General features: G+C 45.0%; 1 protein-coding gene across 3 annotated transcripts in view; it reads right to left on the bottom strand.

Moving 5' to 3' along the window:
• HSPH1 (heat shock protein family H (Hsp110) member 1) overlaps positions 1 to 13,991 on the bottom strand; it is a 571,713-nt gene that overhangs the window by 124,705 nt on the left and 433,017 nt on the right. The gene's annotated exons all lie outside the window — the stretch shown is intronic.

Below are 13,991 nucleotides of genomic sequence, written 5' to 3'. Positions count from 1 at the left end.
CACACAAAAAACAAGGGGAAAAGCAGTAAAAACGAGGGAAAGCAAGAGAAGGCACAGAAAAGGGGGAAAAAGTAAGGCGAAAGCAGTGAGAACAAGGGAAAAGCAAGGAGGAGGCACTGAAAAAACAGGGGGGGGGGGGGTAAAGCAAGGAAAAGACAGCAGTAAAAGGGATGCAGAGGCACAGGGATATTATACGATTTACGATGATTCCTATACCAAGGAAGAATGTGGCTGACTGAATTACATGGCATCACCTTAAGTATTTGAAGTTTCTAATAAAAAATCTTGGCATTCTGTCTTTTGACCTTTGCTTGTACATTATAGCAGAGAAGCCACAGTTTGGTTTTAATCAAGGTAGATACATTAGAGAATTTTTGAATACTGTATTATTTATTACATGAAAGATGCGAGGAGTCCAAGGCAGCAGTAACTATGAACATAAAAAAAGGCCTTTGATCTGGTTAATAGGTTATAATTTAGACCAGGTTTTGATGAAATTCATCCTTAAGGATAACTTTGAAGATAACACTGAAGTAATGGACGATGAGCAAGATCTGCAACAGAAATTAAACAACTTATGTTATGGCTAGAAGACTCACTGCAGGGTTGCTTGCTCTCACCTCTGTTTACACTACCTCTGGCTACACAACACAACTCGAACACTTCAGGCATTAAGCTTGGTGATGAGGAAGGAAGATTCACCTGCTCTGCATGCACCTGCTATCTAGTGTTGGGTTTGAACAATTGCAAGTTTTTTTTTTTATACAGCGTTTCCTCCCTTAACTGGCAGTGTGTGCACAGGCATCAACTCCATATAAGATTGTATTTCATACGGTAAGTGAGAGTAGTAGGGAGTGGTGAGTGAATAGTATGATGCACATATGTATTGCACAAAGGAAAATAATGAGAAGAGTGAATAGATCTATGATCAGAGCTACAAGCATCCGCGGAGGAGGATAGGCACATGAGAATCTACAACACTGCATGCTACAAATACATGCTTACAGGGTAACATTTTCTGTTCATATCATGTGTTCCTGTTGATACACATGCTCTGGACAGACCGTAAAGCGGTACCCTCCTGTAATTTGTGGCTGATGCAGATGTCTGAAATAAGGTATTTTAAGAATGTTAGGCCAACACAGTCTGCTGTCTGGCTAGGACATCAACGTAAGAGTGTTTAGTAAACATGTGTAGTTGACTATGTAGCTGGCTTACATATATCAGCTAGAGGAATGTTCCCTAAGAAGGGTACAGAAGCAGCCTTCTTGATGGTAGAGTGAGGCCTCAGGGTAAAGGGATGCTCTTTTTGCTTTTTGATAGCAAGTCTGTATACACTTCACTACCCATCTATAAATTCCTACTTTACATGTAGGTTTCCCCTTGAGAGGCTTTGCAAAGGCCATAAACAACTGGCCTGCTTTGTGAACGGGTTTGGTTCAGGCTACGTAGTACATAAGAGCATACTTTACGTCCAATGTATGAAGCACTTTCTCTGCTACTTAATCTGATTGTGTAAAGAAGACTGGTAGATCTATAGTGAGGTTAAGATGTAGAGGGGAAACCACCTTAGAGTTTGCCCTGAGCACTACCCTCTCCTTGTTAACCTGGATGAAGTGTTTTTGCATTGTGAGGGCTGAAGCTCAACATTCTGGCATAAAGAAGTAACTGAAACCAGAAAGGCTACCTTCCAGGTCAGGTATTCGAGCAGGCAAGAATGTAAGGGTTCAATCGGAGTGCTCGTAACTCTGGTAAAGACACTAATAAGGTTGTACGCTCGTGGAACCCTGAGAGGATTGACTTTTAAGGCTTTCCATGAATGCCTTGACTACATGTTGTTATCATAAGACCGAGGAATGTTTCCTGCTTTGCATGCAAAAGCTGCTGAATTCAGCTTTATGAAGTGTTAGCTGGTCCAGACGACTGGATGGAGAAAGTAGGCAATGATTTCCTGGACAGCACGCATTAGAGGGTCTAGTTTCTTACCAATGCAGTACTGAACAAATCTTTTCACTTTGCTGCATAGTATGCCCATGTGGTGGCTCTACAGGACTCCCCCAAGATGTCCATGCATTCCTTGGGGAGACCCAGGTAACCAAATTCTAGGTCCTGAGGTGCTAGATCGCTAAACTGAGTGGCTTGAGATCTGGAATCCTAATCTGGCCTTGGCTCCTGGTAAGAAGGTCCAGTGTTGAGGATTTTCGTGGATGACCAACATCACTAGCAGGCCTGAATACCATGGCTGACTGGCCCAGGGGGAGGCCACCACATTGAGAGCTTGCGATGTTTACTGCATCTTCCTCACCAGGAGTGGGATAGGTGAAAAAGCATAAGCAAATATCCCTGACCAGTTGACCCATAGTGCCTTGCCCATGGAGTAAGGGTACCTGGAGGTGATGTTGTGGCATTTTGCTTTTTCGGGGATGGTGAAAAAGTCAACATAGGGAGTGCCTCAGAGCTGGAAGTGCTGGTGCAAGATTTGCAGGTGGGTTCTCACTCGTGAGCTTGTTGATTTATTCTGTCAATTCACTGTCCACCCCCAGGAGGTACTCAAGTGGATTCAGTGGTGGAGCCTCAAATGGCATATTGTCAGAGCTAGCAAGGAAAAAGAGGGTGCAGGGTGTGCCTCTGCTTTTTCAAGTAGTACCCTGGTGACCATGTTGTCCGTCCTGACCAGGATCACCTTGTCCATAATGAGTTACGAAAGCCCTGAAGGCAAGGCATATCGGCAGAAGCTTGAGGAAATTAATGTGATGGCTCTGCTGTTGAGGAGTCCACACACCTTGCACTGTGTTCTGATCAAGAGGAGGTCCCCACCCAGCTGGAGAGGGGTTTGTGGTAATGGGGACTTGCAAAACGGGATCTGTAAAAGGTCTGCCTCACAAGTTGTTGCTATTCAGCGATAGACGCTGGCCTTTAAGAACATTAAGTCTTCCATCTTGAACAGACCCCCCACCCTACCACCACCCCTCCCCCCCTACCATCCCCCCCACCCCCCTACCACCAACCCTAGCACCACCCCCACCCACCCCCCCCCCCCACCACCACCCACCACCTGTGACCATTGTGATGAACACCACTGTTACAATGGAGGCATTTACAGTCAGGCTTGGGGTACAATAGCGATGCACAAAACCACTGTCCCCCAAAGTAACATTACAGTTCTGACTGTGAGGTGACACTATAGCTGAAAAAGAGGTACAAGCTGGCAGAAGGCTGCTCCCCTTTGGGGGGCTTGGGTAGGCTTTACCGGTGACCAAGTACAAAACCACCACTACGAAGGCGGTTGGAGATGAGACTAGGTCACGTTTATGGTGAACCCCAGGCGAAGGAGAAGTGAGATGGTCACTTATTTGTGCTGGAGGCACTGGTTTGCTATCTTTAGCAGCCAATTGTCAAGATAGAGGATAGTATGAGTGCTTCCCTCCTTAATGGGGCGGCCACCACAGTTAGGCACTCGGTGGAAGCTAGCATACTTGAAGTCTAATGCCTCCATGTAGTTGCTGTGCTGAAGCAGAGGTATCACATCCTGCAGCGTTACCATACGGAAAAGTTCTGAGACAGCATGTCTGTTGAGGGGCCTGAGGGAACAGTCCTTTTTCCGTGGGTTAGGAAGTAGAGTATGTACACCTCTTTGTCCTGTTAGTGATTGGGCACGAGCTCAATGTTTAAAGGAGTGCTTGGACCTCTTCCTGTAATAGACGGAGATGTTCCCGGCAGAGGAGGAGCTTGCTGGGAGGAATGGTGGGTGGAAGTGTGAAAGGTTCTAAGCAATAGCCGTACTGTACTACTGCTAATGCCCACTTGTCTGATGTGATTTCCTGGCACCTGGGAAGGAAATCTTAAATCCTTCACTGACTATGTGTCGTGTGATCAGTGAGGAGACAATGGGAGCCACGGTTTCGAGATGGATGCCTCTTTGCAAGAGTCTACTCTGCCCCTACCCCCTTTACTTTTGCTTCTGTAAGCCTCTGGAGTAACTCTGTGGTTATTTATCAGGAAGGTCTGCTGCAGACTCTGATAGGAAGAAGGAGTGCCTGGGAGGTAACTTTGCTACAAACTGCTGCATATGAAAGGTCCCCATCAATGTGGATGTTCAGAGGGCAGCCATAGCCTTAGCAGTATCTGTGTCCTTTTTAAGTTTTTCCAACATCTGGTAAACCTACGAATTAAAGAGCTATTTGCCATCAATGGGCAGGAAGAGCAAATGCTGTACCTCAAGTTTAAACCTGCAGACGTAGAGCAATGTGGCATCTAACTAGGATGTAGATGTTAATACCTCGAGTTGCAGTGTTGGCAGCATCCAAGGCACATCGCATGGTGGTGCTGAATGGTCTTTCCTTCCACTACTAGCTCCTTGCCCCTCTGCCTATACTCATGAGGGAGGTGATTAAGGAGATACTGCACCCCATTCCAATTCATTCTGTCATATTGGCAGAGACAGCCAACAGAGTTGGCAAAACTCTAGTGTGACTGCCTCCACCACAACTGTTTTCTTTTTTCTATCTTTGTCTGGAAGGGTAGCATCTCCTGTGGCCTGGGCATCTGCACGCTTACACAGTGTGGACTACCATGAAATAAGCGGGCACTTGCCCACCCACATAGGGTGTGTTGCAGGAGAAGGCTTGTATTTTTTGTACACTTGGGTGGGACTATGCTTGCCATCACCTCTCTTTAAATGTGTTAACAGAAAAGTGAGCCATGCCTCATGTGGTGTCATCATAGTAATGGGGAAGAGGTAAAGATTGCAGAGCTGGGAGTGGTCGGTCCAGAGAAAATTGAAGCAGCACTTGAGGCAGTACTGGAAGGGTGTCCTTTCCATCTCTAGGCACACATTCTTGACGACAAACTTCTTGAGTCAAGGGGGCAGAGGGCCCCAGGACGTGCCCAAGGACCCAATGGTGAGGTGTCAAGAGGAGGCCAATATATATTAAACGTCATCTATCAAACAAATCGAAGGTGAGATCTATTGCTGAGCACCATTTATTCTCATTGACATCAGGGTTGAAACAACCAGATGGGACCAGAAAGGAAATGCTGCAAGTTGCCAAATACAAAGCCCTGTTGGTACACATTGAAAGGCGATGGTGGTAAAAAACATCAATCTACCTTGTGACTCGAAAGACTTCTTGGAAGAAAAACCATGCAAATGTCCAAGCCAAACAACTGATGTCAAGAATATGCAAAGCATCTACAGCGTCATATGCTATGAATGTAAATGTATATACTAAAATTATTACTGAAAGGTGATGATAAAAATAATTGCCACATACAGTGCCACCTTTTCAAAGAATATCATTATTTCAGGGCACAATGTTAACTGGGATGAAGCCAATAGTCCCCATGAGAAACAGCATAATTGCTGACACAGAAGACATCGGCGTGATCCATGACATAGGAAACACTTCAACACTAATCCTCTCAGACCTTTCTGCAGCGTTGAACAAGGTAATCTACCCCATTTTCACCAGATGCCTCCACAAGATTGGCATGCAAAGACCTGTTCTAATATGTAGCTGCTGCTTCTTGACAGATAGACCACAAGTAGTTAGCCTGGCATTGCACTCTACGGAATACTGCAACCTTCTGTGGAGTGCCTCAAGAGTCATCCCTCAGACAGATCCTGTTCTGTGGTTACATACTCCCTCTGACCGATGTCACCTGCGCACATGACATCAACATCTTCTCCTATGCGCCAACAACACACAACTCATACTCTCCCTCTCGAACAGGACCACCAACACAAAGAACACGTTTGTCACATGTATGACCAAAATCACAAACTGGATGAAATCTAGCTTTCTCAAGTTCAGCACAGACAAGCCATAAATGGCGATCTATATTAAGAACAAGAACACCCCACCTGGGACTCCACCTGGTGGATGGCTAAGCCTGGACCCACAGCCACCTCCAGCAACCTTTCCAGGAACCTCAGAATCATCACAGACAGCGAACCGGACAAGAATGCATAAATCAACACCATCACAGCATATTCATTCAACATCCTGAAAAGTCTTCAAATGGCTCCCTAGTAACAACCATAAGACCATCACACGCACTCTTGTCACCAACAAACTGGACTATAGGAGCACATTCTAAGCCAAAGCCAGCAAGCAACTCAACAGAGCACTAAAAACCATGCAGAACTCAGTAGCCAGACTCACATTCAACTGCCTGCAAAAATAACACATATCAGACCACACCTTGGGAAGCTCCGCTGGCCCCCAGATACACAAATGCACACAGTACAAACTCCTACCTAATAACTTCAAGGCACTATACAACATAGGCCCTGTTTCCATGAACAGCCCCATCTCTTTTCATCACCTCACCAGACACCTCCGCTCAGCCAGACTCCTTCAAGCACACAACCAGCACATACACAGGATCAAATCTAGAGGTTGGATATTCTCCTATGTCACTATTAAAGCATGAAACAATCTCCCTCTTCACATCAAAGCCTCCTCCTCTCAGTTCCACAAGAAGCTGAAGACCTGGCTCTTCGTATAACATCCCTCACCCTTGGAAAGGGCTAGGCTCACCCGTGCTAATTGCCAAGAGACCCTCTTGGGTGACAGTGCGATTCACAAATACTCATGAAATAACACCAATTAACATACTTATTTCCAGACTAATTAATACAAATTTGAAAAATGTAATTCCAAACAGTTCAGCATTTTAAAATATTGAATTGTCTTAGTTCAACATTATAGGCAAAAATCAATGTACTTTTTCCCCAAACTTTTTTTTTTTTAAATTGCTTCATGTTCTGTCATCACCACTCTGTGCTTGCAAAATTGATTAATACATGTTTAGGTCTCTTAATAGGCATTTATCTTCTTATGTTGGGGGGCACTATTGGCTTGAGTGGTATTGTCCATGATGGACAGGTCTTAAGAAGAAATGGTTGAATCCCATTGTGAAAGAATGCCTGATAAATTCAGCAATACACTTAGAACACTTTCACTTAAACACACATATGGACTGGACTATAAAGTTGCACAACAATGGTGAATGTTCGTCTTACATACATAAGGCTTAACACTGGGAAAAGCAAGTGATGAAAATTATTAACTAAATGATGTACTCAATGTTTTGGCTGGCATTTTTAGAGTGGTACAGATCTAGGAGGATATAAAACATGTATATTTTATTTCCTAAAATTTAAGAATGAACTACTTAGTAGTTAACCGGGGATAGACCGATAATTATCTGTCTTACTCACATTTTTACCTTCTATGAGTAGAGGGGAATTTCACAAGTTTATTATTATTATTCTTTGTTCTATAAAATGCTTTATGTTGCATAGGTTTCAGACAGAATATAGAATTAATTGGTGAGAGCTCTGAGCTCACTATATGTATAGAAGCGTATTTGTAAGTGACTTATAGGTGCAAAATTAGACCTTGATCTCAGACACACACAAAACAGAATACTGTTCATTATTTATTGGATGCCAGATAAAATAAACGCATAAATATGGATTGTCTCAGTTTTTGTAATTGTAAGCAGGCACCCTCGTATCTTTATTAAAATGTTTTGGAAATGTAAATATTTATTATGGGGTGAGTTATTGCAACACATGAAACTAGCTGTTTGGGTCAAGGTTGATAGCACACTCTTGTTTGTATATTGCATTAGAGCAGGTAATGTTCTTGTTATGATCAGATGCTTTTGGTAGTGAGAGCAAGGACTACAGCAAAGACATCTTCGGTAATGGAAATCCTTTTCACCTGATAACTAGTTAACAGTGTGTCATTACCACCCAGACATTAAACAATATACATTATAAATTACGTATAGGATTTGGTGGATAGATAGGAGGCAATTATGGTATTAATTTTAGAACTTGTGAGATACCCAAACAACACTCTTGGTATTAGTGGGACTGAGGGAAATACGGATGCATAGGTCTCTGACCAGTTTATCAATAAGGCAATCCCCACAAGATCAGAGTAGGGTACGACTTCTGGTGCAATACCAGAATTTTCCCAGTCGTGGTGGGTAGCAAACAGGTCTAGTTTTGGTTTTCTCTAATATTTTCTTTAGTAGGACCTGATTAAACTCGCACTCATAACATTCTCTTGTCTTGCTGACACTGTCAGCCCTTTAATTCTTAGGCCTGGAAGATGCTCCACCTTTACCTGGATGTGATGTTCTTTTTCAATCCCATATCTTCTTTGTCTCTTTGGATAATATAAGGGATCGTGATTTTTTTTTTTTTTTTTTAGTAGTGCATGCTTGTTGTATTGCCTGCATGTATTAATACACATTAATTGTGTATTTGTGGAAGAAAAGAGGGGACTTCTAGAGCATTTGGCCCTCAGCTCTACAGTACTGATGTACATTTGAGTCTCTTTCTCTAACCATCATTCGCTGACATGACTCTTGCAAGCATGCGTGCCTCAACCTTCCAATTAGCCATCTGTTATCATAACAAAATGACCTTCTTGGAGAAGGACTGTCTGACCATGATGTTCTTGCCTCCAGCTGACAGATTTTTTCATCTGAGATGCTGCCAGGTGAGACACGCTCTTCTGCTGAGAAAGCTTTGTTTATCCTGTGTTTAGAGCAGCTCTAGGAAGTTGAATGCCTCTATGAGGGTTAGAATTGTTTTTCCTTTGTATAATGTTAGCCCTAGATCCCTGAAGAGCTTCAGACAGTTTGCGGTAAACTGCATGGCTGTTCTTAATGTGTCTGCTTTTATCAGAGAATCTTCTAAATAGAGAAATACTTTGTAACCTCGTTTCCTGAAGTAAGCAGCTACTGGTGCGAAGCATTATGTAAAAATTCTCAGGGGCAGATTTGAGACGAGAAGGGAGGACCTGGAATTGATAATGGTGAAATATCCTGAAATATCAGGAATCTTCGATGAATGAGGCTAACATGAATATGAAAGTATATGTCCTGTAGAATCAAAGATATCATGTAGTCTTTGTTTCATATGAATAGTAGAACTGCTTGTAATGTTACCATGCTGAACATTTGCTTGTTTAGGTATTTGTTGAGATTTTATAAAACATAAAATTGGTCTCTGCTCTCCGGATTTTCTTCTTTATGAGGAAAAGATGGGAATAAAAGCCCAAATTCCTTTGTGTCTTTGGAACCAATTCTATTGCTCTTTTCTCCAACATGATGTTGATTTCCTTCTGCAACAGATGACAATGGTTCATATTATGTGGTGGTGGTGTTGGAGATTTTTCTAAAGTTCAATGTCTGACAATATTTTATAAATTCCAACACCCAAAAGGTTTGATCTAATGTTGACCCAGTTATTGCAATGAGAGGAGATCTTTCCTCCTACAAGAAGACTCGATTGGACAACTTGATGCAGACTGTTGGGATCAGGGCAACTGCCAGAAAAGCATAGAGAAATTTGCTGGACCAGTTGATCCATAGGTCATTTCCCAGTGTCTCTGGTTGGCAGTACCTCGAAGCAAAGCAACAGCATTTTCTGTTTTCTGCAGTGGCTATCAAGTCGATGGTCGGAGTTCCCCGCCACTGAAAAGTTAATTACCTTCGGTAACCAGTTATCTGGTAGAAACATGTTCTAATTGCAGATTCCTTAACTTAGAGTTTTGATCTGGAGATTTTTCTTGAGCTGTACCCTTGTGTGCTGCCAAGTGGCGTTGGTCAACTCTCTGGTCGTCGTAGGCATCAAGGTCGCCGGATGTTAGTTCATATATACGAGCCACCCATCCGACCAATACCATCCCAGAAGGAGGGCCTGCAAACCAAGATCAGACTAGGAAGTCCAGCAGGACCAAACAGGCAAAGTACCCATCTCTTCAGACTTATTGTCCAGGCAGTAGTTCTTGGTGAACGTGTGCAATGACGCCTACGTCGCTGCCTGTCAGATGTCCAGGACTGGAACTCCGCATGCTAATGCTGTGGTTGTAGCTGTTGTACTAGTGTAGTGAGCAGGCAAAGCCTCCAGGGGTTGCTTCTTAGCCAATGCGTAGCACGTTTTAATACAGAGAACAATCAATCTGGAGTTGGTTCTCTTCTGCACTGTCTGCACTTTCTTCACACCTACATAACAAATAATTTGTCATCCACCCGGAATTCTTTAGTACGATCAAGACAGAACGGCAACGCTCTTTTTGGGTCCAGGCGATGGAGTCTCTCCTCTACCTTAGAAGGATATTGGGGCATGTAAAAAGTAGGCAAGGTGATGGATTGGGCTACATGAAAGGGTGTGACCTCTTTAGGTAAAACGGAAGCCCTGGTACAAAGCGCCACCTTGTTAGAATGGATGGAAATAAAAGGTGGCTTCCATGAAAGGGCCTGCAGGTCGCTCACTCTATGAGAAGAAGTGATGGGAACCAGGAGGCTGTCTTCAGAGTAAGGAGCTGAAGTGGGCATGGTTCAAAAGGAGCACACATCAATCAATCAGTACATTTGTAGAGCACGCTACTCACCCGCGAAGGGGGGGGGAGCTGCTACTGCTCGAACAGCCAGGTCTTGAGGTCACCAGGTCCTTGTTCTGCCGTAAGCGGATGGGGAGGGTGTTCCAGGTCTTGGCGGCGAGTTAGGAGAATGATCTTCCGCCAACTGTTGTCCTGTGGATGCATGAAACAATGGCGAGGTCGAGGTCGGCGAAGCGGAGCTGCCGGTTTGAGGTGTAGAAGGTAAGTCATTCATTGAAGTATGCTGGTCCGGTGTTTTGTGGATTGCTTTGTGGGCGTGGGTGAGGAGCTTGAAGGTGAGCGTCTTGTTGACGGGGAGCCAATGTAGGTCTCTCAGGTGGGCTGAAAGTAAGAACTAAGTTCAAGTCCCACTGGGGCATTATGAACACCGAAGGAAGAAACATGGGTAGGACCCTTCAAGACTCTACCTACAACAGGAGATTTAAAGAAAGAGGGTTGGTCATGTAGTCTAAGGAAAGCCAAGATCGCAGACAAATAACCCTTGAGGGTACCAGAGCAGAACCCTGATGGGCTAGAGAAAGAACAAAGAAAAATACCTCAGAAAGAGGGGCAGAGAGGAGGTCAACAGACATGTCTGTACACCATACCACAAATGTATTCCATTGACAGGTGCATACCGTTTTGGTGAAGGGACACCTGGCTGCCAAGATAACGTTACAGACTTCAGCCAGAAGGTCAAAAGCTGTAGGAAGAGACTGAACAGGCTCAGGTGGAGAAGCCCCACCTCCGCTGCAGAGACAGAAGATCCTCCTGAAGAAGACTGTCCAATTTGAGATCAATGGCCATGCGCAATAGCTCAGGATACCAGACTCTTCGTGGCCAGTCTAAAGCCACAAGGATTACTTTGGACCCAGTCGTTCTTGATTTTCTTGAGAACTCGAAGGCATATAGGAGGCCTGAGCTCCACTCTGGACGAAAAGCATCACACCGAGGGAGTGACCCCTTGGAAACTCCAACGCGTAAAACTGCTGACATTGTGCATTCTTTGAGAGGCAAACAGATTTAACCATGGCTCTCCCTACTGCTGAAAAAGGCCTTAACGAAGCGTGGAACCTCAAGGCCACAGTCGTAGCAACCCATCTGCCTAGAGAGTCGGTCGAATCCAGCCCACATCGGATTGTGAACTTATCTGTGTTTCTCTCCCATCAGCAATGGCTTGGGAGAGAATGGCTCGGGCCTCCTCCAGAACCTGTGGGAGGACTTGCGCAACCGTGTCCCTTAAAGGCATGAGATGTTCACTGACGGCAATGCCAGGCTGGAGAAAGAAAACAACTTCTTTCCAAGATGATCCAGCCTCTTGGATTTCCTATCCCAGAGTGCAGAAGGGAACACGCCATGGGACGTTGAGGGTTGGATAACCAAGCTCTCAGGGGTAGGGCATTGGGTCAAGAATGCAGGATCGTTAAGTGCACACCTATGGTGGCAGACTATTGTCCTGTTCACAAAAAAGCCCATGTGCTGGGTTTGGACCAGGACCCCAGCAAGACATTAGTGAGGGCTTCATTGAAAGGCAAAAGGGGTTCAGACGTGGAAGCTAAGCTAAGCTAAGAGGTTAGTTGTGACAGTCAGTGAAGGTTGCGGTGGTATGACCGATACAGGTTCAGATCTGGAAGCAGATCCTTGGGTGCCCTCTGAAGCCACTGGCGTGGAACAAGAGGGGGCCGCTGCCGACCCCGTGGGGCTGAAAGGCACTCCAGCAGGATCAGACTGCCAAAGATGAGGGGCATTGCCTTGTAAAATTCGCCTAGAGCGATAATGCAAATTTTCCCGTCTCACATCATCCGACTGACGGGGTGAAGTCGAAGAACGCGTGTGATTCTTCGTCTTCTTATGCTTACTCTAGTGTCCCGAAGATCTTGAATTAGACGACGAGTGGTGAGAGCTCGGCAAGCGGTCTTGGGACCTTCCTCTCGACCAAGACACGAGTGCTGCAGGCTGTACAGAGAGTTGGGTCGCGTAGGGCGCTCTCTCAAAGCCTTTGGGTTCATGGCCCTGCACTCAGAGCAGGACTTCAGGTCACGGTCAAGCTCCAAGCACCAGATCCATCACAGACATCATCCGATGATAAGAGTCGCAGGGCTTGAAGCCGGCCTTACATGACGACATCCTTGACACACCATGAAGTCAAAAAGCTTTGATGAAAGTCATAAAGTCCAGTCAAAAAGTAACTGTAGGGGTAGCTCTTCTTCGCATATGCACATAGGCTGGCACAGAAATAAAAGAACTAACATCAGCGCACTGGGATGGTGCCTATATACGACCTGTGAAGTCACATCCGCCGACCTTGATGCATACCACGACCGTGGAGTTGACTGACACCACCTAACAGAGCGCAGGGGACCTACTCTGGAAAAATCTCTGGATCCAGATGGACGCCTGGGAGAAATTCTAAGGTAAGGAAACTGCAACTAAAAGTCTCTATCAGGTAAAATATGTTTTGGATGATGTCCTTGTTTAAGACCCACTTGTGGTTTTCTTGCAGGAGTCTGCTGAGGGAGTCTGCTTAATCATTTTGGACACCTGGAAGGTGAGTTGCCATGATAGTGAGGTCCCTGGCTAGGAGCCATTTCCAGATCGTCTGGGCCTTGTGCGACAAGGGCCTCGACATCGTACCTCTGTGCATGTTGAGGTAGTACATAGTTGTAGTGTTGTCCATCTGAACAAGCAGGGAGTATAACTTCTGACTCTTCTCATTGAGAGGCTGTAAAAGTGTGAGTAGTCTCATGTTGCTTCTTTGCCACTACTACAATCACAGAGTATGGTGTAGGATCTGCTGGGAGGAAAGCAGGTTCCGGCTCCAGAGAGTGATACTTCTTTTGAAGCCTGGATGGAACTGGCTTAACTGAGGTCCATAGTAGGTTCAAGAAAATCTGGCAGAGGCAGCAAAGGCCTTGATGCTGACCTGTGTTGTAGAGTCTCAAAAATGACTGATGTCGATGGTGTTGGAGTCGACATAGAAATGTTAAGTCTAGCTGCTCCTCTCACCACTACCTCTAGAAATGTTGTGACATCATCCACCGGTGATGTGTGAAGGTGGAGAGTCTGAAAACATTGGTGAGTAGTGCCCAGTAGAACGGAAAGACAGCTTCTCAACGTCAAATGAGGTCTGTGGGTCGACGGTGGCATTATCCACATTGATAATCCTTGCCTTGAGGCTGATCTGTGGTGTTTCGAACCATGGATAGATGGTAGACAGGTAGGCACTGTACCGCTCCTAGGCGTCGAGCAGGACCAATGGCGGTTTTCTGCCGTTTTCTTCCTGGCACGCCCTCCAGAGACAGATGTCTGACCTTTTCTTCGTCCTGAGGTCCCACCTTCAGACTGCGTCTGTTGTCTTCTGCACTCTTCAGTAGCATGGAGACAAATCTTTGCTCTATCCTTGAAAAGTTCCTGCAGTGACGGCAAAATTCAGGAACATGACTGTCTGGCAGGAAAACAATACACAAGTCATGGGTGTCTGTTTTAACCTTTTTCCTCCCACACTTGTCAAAGAAACAAAGCATTTCTCAGTGAAAATACCTTTATTTTATGTCAGAAAATAACAGTCAGGGAGAGACAAAA

This window comes from Pleurodeles waltl, chromosome 8 (assembly GCF_031143425.1).
Source record: "Pleurodeles waltl isolate 20211129_DDA chromosome 8, aPleWal1.hap1.20221129, whole genome shotgun sequence".
Lineage (NCBI taxonomy): Eukaryota > Metazoa > Chordata > Amphibia > Caudata > Salamandridae > Pleurodeles > Pleurodeles waltl.
The sequence above is the reverse complement of the archived record's forward strand: the minus strand, read 5'-3'. Positions and strand labels throughout refer to the sequence as shown.